This window comes from Onychomys torridus, chromosome 1 (assembly GCF_903995425.1).
Source record: "Onychomys torridus chromosome 1, mOncTor1.1, whole genome shotgun sequence".
NCBI lineage: Eukaryota > Metazoa > Chordata > Mammalia > Rodentia > Cricetidae > Onychomys > Onychomys torridus.
Genome location: NC_050443.1, coordinates 29,684,972 through 29,691,751, shown reverse-complemented (window position 1 = coordinate 29,691,751; position 6,780 = coordinate 29,684,972). Strand labels below are relative to the sequence as shown.

The following is a 6,780-nucleotide window of genomic DNA, read 5'->3' as shown; positions in this document are numbered from 1 at the left end:
ATAAAAAAATATTTCACTTGGAAATAGTCTGCTGTGAATAAATGAAATATCAATATTAATATAAGGCCATAGAGATTGAGGGCATACTCAGAGTGAGCTACAAAACAGAATATTCCACCCCCCCCCCAGGACATTTGATCAGCCTGCATCCTACTGTCTTGTAAGGGAGACCAGGTACCATTCTAGGCTGCAATGTTAGAAGAAATGACAGAAATGATACAGAACATGCATGTTCAGTCTTTTTTGCTGTTTAAAAATGTCTTCTAAGGAGACATCAGTTCAGAGTAGATGTAGCCAGGCCAGTAAGGATATTATATTGCTTTTACTAGGAGGCACAATCAGAAATGGTAGCACATGCCTTTAACCCCAGTACTCAGGAGGCAGAAGCAGGTGAATCTCTGTGAGTTTGAGGTCTACACAGTGAATTCCAGGACAGCCAGGGCTACATAGTGAGATCCTATCTCAGAGACAGAGATGCTATTTCTGACTACAAATGTTCAGTCTTCTTAACTAAAACCTATGGACTGACTTAAAGAAAGAACTTGGACAAAATCTGAGACAAGAGTTCATGCCTACAAAGGTAAGTAGGTATGCAAAAACCTTGAATTTTTATATCCTTTCCTCACCCAAGATTTTTCTAAATGTAGTCTCATTCGAGTGCTTGTTAGAGTCCAACCATTATTCTTGTTGTTGGGGTATATCTATAAGCAATCTTAGCAGGAGATGGCAAAATAAATATAGACTATGTTAAATATAATTGTATTAGGCATTGCTGCATACCAGTAATCCCAGCTCTTGCTGGTGAAGCTACAGAGCTGAGACAGGATGATTTAAGATTCTAGGTCATATAGGACTAAATAGTAAATTCTGGACAACACTAGACTATATAAAGAGACCCTGACTCCAAAAAAAAAAAAAAAATGGTAATAGAGTGAAAAGATCATTAAAAAAGAGATGGAGTCCATTAAGAAGAATCTGGGTCAAGATTAAAAAGTCTAAAGTTAATGAAAAGAACACTCCAGGAAGGTTTTCCTTTGTGGATTATATTAACATTTCTATTTTCTCATCTAAATTCTCAAATGCTGAATTTTATCAAATATGTCACATATTCACATAACAGGACATTGGTATATGAGAAACACCAGAGGGTCTTAGAACTCTATGCAAGGGGATGATAGGATAGAAGGTCAGAGAGGTAACTGAGGGCTGTGTCTTACAATACCTTGTAAGCATTTTTTAACTTTATTCTGAATGAAATGGACAGCCATTGGAGGGTTTTGAGCAAAAGGTGTGATATGATGTGTAGCTGCCTTTTATAAAATATGCCAGTGGCCTAAAGCAATAGTTCTCAATCTTCCTAATGCTGTGACTCTTTAATATAGTTCCTGCTTTTATAGTGACCCCTAACCATCAAATTATTTCATTGCTACTTCATAACTATACTATTGCGAATCATAATGTAAATATTTGATATGCAGGATATCTGATATGTGACCCCTGTGTGGGTCACAATCTACAGGTTGAGAACCACTGGCCTAGACTGTTATTGTTACTATTGGTATAGTAAGAAGTTGTTTTCTCCTTGTTAGGTAAATACAAAGCAAGTTTTGTTTAATGGTCAGGGGTTAGGTGTGAGAAAGAAAAGTCCTAGGTGAATTTAACTCAAGTTTTGGTTATCATCAATTAGAAAGGTAGTATCCCTTCAAATATGATAGAGGAAGCCAGCCAGGTGGTGGTGCATACCTTTAATACCCACACTCAGGAAGCAGAGAGAGGAGTTTGAGGAGAACCTGGTCTACAAAATGAGTTCCAGTACAGCCAGAACTGTTATACAGAGAAACCCTGTCTTGAAAAACAAAACAAAACAAATGAAAAGATAGGGTAACCTGTAGTTCTAACATAGAGTTCTAACATGTTAATTATTTAAATTGTTAAAAAAATATATTATTCATATGCCTATGTCTTTGTATCTTCCATGTGTGGAAGTATTCCTGAAGAAGCAAGAAAGGATGTTAGATCCACTGGAGCTGTACTGGTGGTTGTGAGCCATCTGATGTATGTACTGGGAACTGAACTTGGATACTTAGCCTCATCATTCTCTGCAGCTCCAAGAGGATGTTAATATTGAGATGGCTTTTAGACACCAAATGAAAATACTGACTATGCAGTTGGAAGTATAGTAGCTTGGATTACCCTAGACTGAATATTAATTTTATAGTTATTAGTTATGAATATTTCAAACACTGAAGTAGAATTGGATCATTAGAGACTTGATGTGTTAGGGACCAAGATTTCAGGAACCAAACATGAACCATGGAAAGTACTAGCTAAGCCAGAGAACAAGTCATAAACCCACTTCCCTCCCTTAGAGCAGTAACAACTGTTTGCTAACTGGAGGCTCCCAAAGATAAGAACATTCCACAGCCAGGTGCCATGGCAACCAAATGTAAAGAGCATTCCATGGTCAGGTAGCCTAGCAACAGAACAAATGGCCCCTGACCAGTCACCTTAGCAGACTTCCTGCAGTTGCACGGCATGCACGTCTCCCACATACTGCACGCCTTCCATGTCCCTTCCCCTTCCTTCCTTCCTGCCCCTTCCCCTCTTATGCTATATAAGCCATTTGGAGGAAAATAAAGTTTGGCGGCTTGATCAGAATACTGTCTTGCTGTCCATCTTTTCGTGTCGCCCTTCCCTTTCATTTGCTCCCACAGGTGGGTCGCCCTGTTGAAACCCCGCTGGCCGGGGCATTGATGTAAAGAACAAGGAATTATGTATTATCCGACACTGAGATCAAGAAAGGACAGCAAAGGAGCTAAAATGGGGGATCAAAGAAATAAGGAAACCAAAAGATTAGAAGTCCAGAAGTGAAATTGAGGTGATAGGACAATCAATGATAACAGACTACTGGCAGGTTAAATAACGAGACTTGAAAACTGGTGCTTGGACTCAGCAAAATTGACATTGTTACATAACTTAGAGAAAACTAGAGATTTGTTTTTTATTGTTTTGAGGTGATCATAAAAGGCTGAAAACAGGCCAGGTGGTGGCGGCACATGCCTTTAATCCCAGCACTCATGAGACAGAGGCAGGCAGATTTCTGTGAGTTTGAGGCCAGCCTGGGCTACAGAGTGAGATCCAGGACAGGCTCCAAAGCTACACAGAGAAACCCTGTCTCGAATTTATAAAAAAAAAAAAAAAATACTGAAGACAGAATATAATCTGATACAATGAATACATATACATCACTTTGGGAACAACCAGCATAAAGTATGGAAGTATGATTCAGGGTAGTATTTGGCTGTGCAAAGACTGATAGTGATACTAAAGCATGCTCCCACAATCCTGGAATTCACCAACCAAGCCTTAAGGAAACTGAAAGCTGTATTTGGGACCACAGGGGAGCTATTTAAAAGCCAAGCCAAGTTCTTTAAATGTTACAAAGACCAAAGGACAGAGATTGCAAAGTATTCAGGCAATGATGGTATACATAGTTAAAGGCTGGAGATAAGGCAGGAAATCACTTCCACCTGCCAGGTGGGTCCTGAATATGAGTGTGAAACTGGTAAGTTGGCTGAAAGGGTTACTACTTGTTTATTTAAAGGGTTTATTTGTGCATGGGGCAACATATGGGTGCACCTAAAGATTCATGCCAAGAACAGTGGGTACTCTATTACTCTTTAGCTGTTCATTTGAAGCACTCTCTAATATGCATGATGCTCACTGGACTACTTATGCCTTCTCTTCTACCTACTTGGCTCTTCTCAACTTCTCTGAACCCAAGACCATCCACCCAGATCAATTATCCCATCCCTGCATTGTTCATAAGGGGCTATTGGTTCTGCAAAGGCTCATAAAATACCCCTAAGCAACCACGATGGTCAATTTGATACAGATTCCAGGCATGTGCAATTCTGACAGTTATGCTGTAAACCAGCACCAGCTAGGAGAGTAACTGGCAAAGATTAGATAATAAGCTCTCAGGATTTTCCTTAACATCTAAACAACTCTATCTGGGTCATTTCTGCCAACTTAATAGTATGGGGTGGGCACAGTGGGGTTTTGTGGACCTCACCCTGGTTTCAGAAGGAGAAAGGGATCACATTATAGCCAGATGAATTAGGTAAGGTAGGAATGATGCTTCTGAGGGATATGAAGATGCCTGGTGGTGTTAACTGGAAACTCATCCAATGCCTCCTTTCAGGCTTGGCCTAAAACAGACACTGAGCTGAGACTCAAACCTCAGAGGGCCACAGGTGTTAAAAACTTTCAAGTAAATGTTAATATTACTATCATCAGAATACAGGGTACAGAACTGAGCCACCCTACAGGCCATAAGTCCCAAGGTGTATCCCATGCCTCTTCCCCTCCCATCTCAGCCCCAGCAAGGCCACTGGGTGCTGCTCCCAACTCTTGTGGAACTGCATTGCTCTAGTTCAGACCCCAGCAGCTGTCCAGCAGGTAAAAGAAACAGTTCAAGACTAGAAAGTTGAAATAGAGGCAATAAAGAAAACACAAACCAAGGGAATTCTGGAAATGGAATATCTGGGTATGTGAACAGGAACTAGAGATATAAGCATCTCTAGCAGAATACAAGAAATGGAAGAGAGACTCAGGCATTGAAGATACAATAGATCCATCGGTCAAAGAAAATGTTAAATCCAAAAAAATAAAAATCTTAACACAAAACATACAAGAAAGAAATCTGGGACATGAAAAGACCAAACCTAATAATAATAAAGATAGAAGAAGGAGGAGAATTCCAGCTCAAAGGCACAGAAAATATATTCAACAAAATCATAGAAGAAAACTTTCCCAACCTAAAGAAGGACATGCCTATGAAAAAAGAAGCTTACAGAACACCAAATAGACTGGACCATAAAAAAAGGTTCCCTCACCACATAAAAATCAAACACTAAACATGCAGAATAAAAAGAATATTAAGAGCTGCAAAGGAAAAGGGCCAGTAACATAAAGGCAGACCTATCAGAGTTACACCCAATTTCTCAATGGAGACTTCAAAAGCCAGAAGGTCCTTGACAGACATTTTGCAGACACTAAGAGACCACAGATGTCAGCCAGACTACTATACCCAGAAAAACTTTCAGTCATCATAGATGGATAAAATAAGATATTCCATGACAAAACTAGATTAAACAATACCTATCCACAAATCCAGCCCTACAGAAAGTACTAGAAGGAAAACTCCAACCCAAGCAAGTTTGCTGCACCAACAAAAACACAGGCAATAAATCTCACACCAGCAAAGCCCAAAGAAGAGAAACACAACACTAAAAAAAAATTTAAAAAAAAAACCAGGAATTAACAATCATTGGCTTAATAACCTTTAGTATCAATGGACTCAATTCACCTATAAAACGGCACAGGCTAACTGAATGGATATAAAAACAGGAGCACGCACACCTTTAATCCCAGCACTCAGGAGGCAGAGGCAGGCAAATCTCTGTGAGTTTGAGGCCTTCTGGGCTACCAAAGTGAGTTCCAGAAAAGGCACAAAGCTACACAGAGAAACCCCATCTCGAAAAAACAAACAAAAACAAAACAAAACACTCCTCAACTTCAAAACAGGCATTACCTCAGAAATAAAGGGTTGGGAAAAGATTTTCCAATCAAATGGACCTGAGAAACAAGCTGGTGTAATAATATCCAACAAAACAGACTTCTAACTCAATCAAAAGAGGGATATTTCATATTCATTGAAGAAAAAATCCAAAAGATGAAGTGTCAATTCTGAACATTTATGCTCCAAATACAAGGGCAACCACATTTGTAAAAGAAACATTACTAAAGCTTAAATCACTCATCAAACCACACACACTAATAGTGGGAGACTTTAACACCCCACTCTCACCAATGGACAGGTCTGCCAGACAGAAACTTAACAGAGAAATAAGGGAACTAACAGACGTTATAACTCAAATGGACATAACAGACATCTACAGAACATCTCACTCAAACACAAAAGAATATACCTTCTCAGCACCTCATGGGACCTTCTCTAAAATTGACCATATACTTGGTCACAAAGCAAATCTCAAAAGATACAAAAAATTGGAATAAGCCCCTGTATCTTATCAGATCACCATGGGTTAAAGTTAGAATTCAACAACACAAACTACAGAAAGCGTACAAACTCATGGAAACTGAACAATTCTCAACTGAATTACCATTGGGTCAAGGAAGAAATGAAGAAAGAAATATTTCTTAGATTTCAATGAAAATGAGTGCACAACATACCCAAACTTATGGGACACGATGAAAGCAATGGTAAGAGGAAAGTTCATAGCACTAAATGCCTACATAAAGAATTTGGAGAAATCTCACACTGGTGACTTAATGCTATACCTGAAAACTCTAGAACAAAAACAGCAAACTCACCCAGGAGTAGTAAATGACAGGAAATAGTAGAATTGAGGTCTGAAATCAATAAAAATAGTAACAAAAAGAACAATGCAAAGAATCAATGAAACAAAGAGTTGGTTCTTTGCAAAAATCAACAAGATAGAGAAACCCATATCCAAACTAACCAAAAGGCAGAGAGAGTACCCAAATTAACAAAATTAGAAATGAAAAGACAACAACAGACACTGAGGAAATACAAAGAATCATTAGTAATGTACTCCACAAAATTGGAAAATCTAAAAGAAATGGACAATCTTCTGGATGGGTACCACATACCAAAATTAAATTAAGACCAGATAAACAATTTAAATAGACCTATAACCCCTAAGGAAATAGAAGCAGTCACCAAAAGTCTCC

The 6,780-nt window shown here is 38.8% G+C and overlaps 1 protein-coding gene across 1 annotated transcript in view; it reads right to left on the bottom strand.

Moving 5' to 3' along the window:
* Nucleotides 1–6,780, bottom strand: part of LOC118594884 (zinc finger protein 585A-like) — a 69,110-nt gene that overhangs the window by 18,591 nt on the left and 43,739 nt on the right. The window lies entirely within an intron of this gene.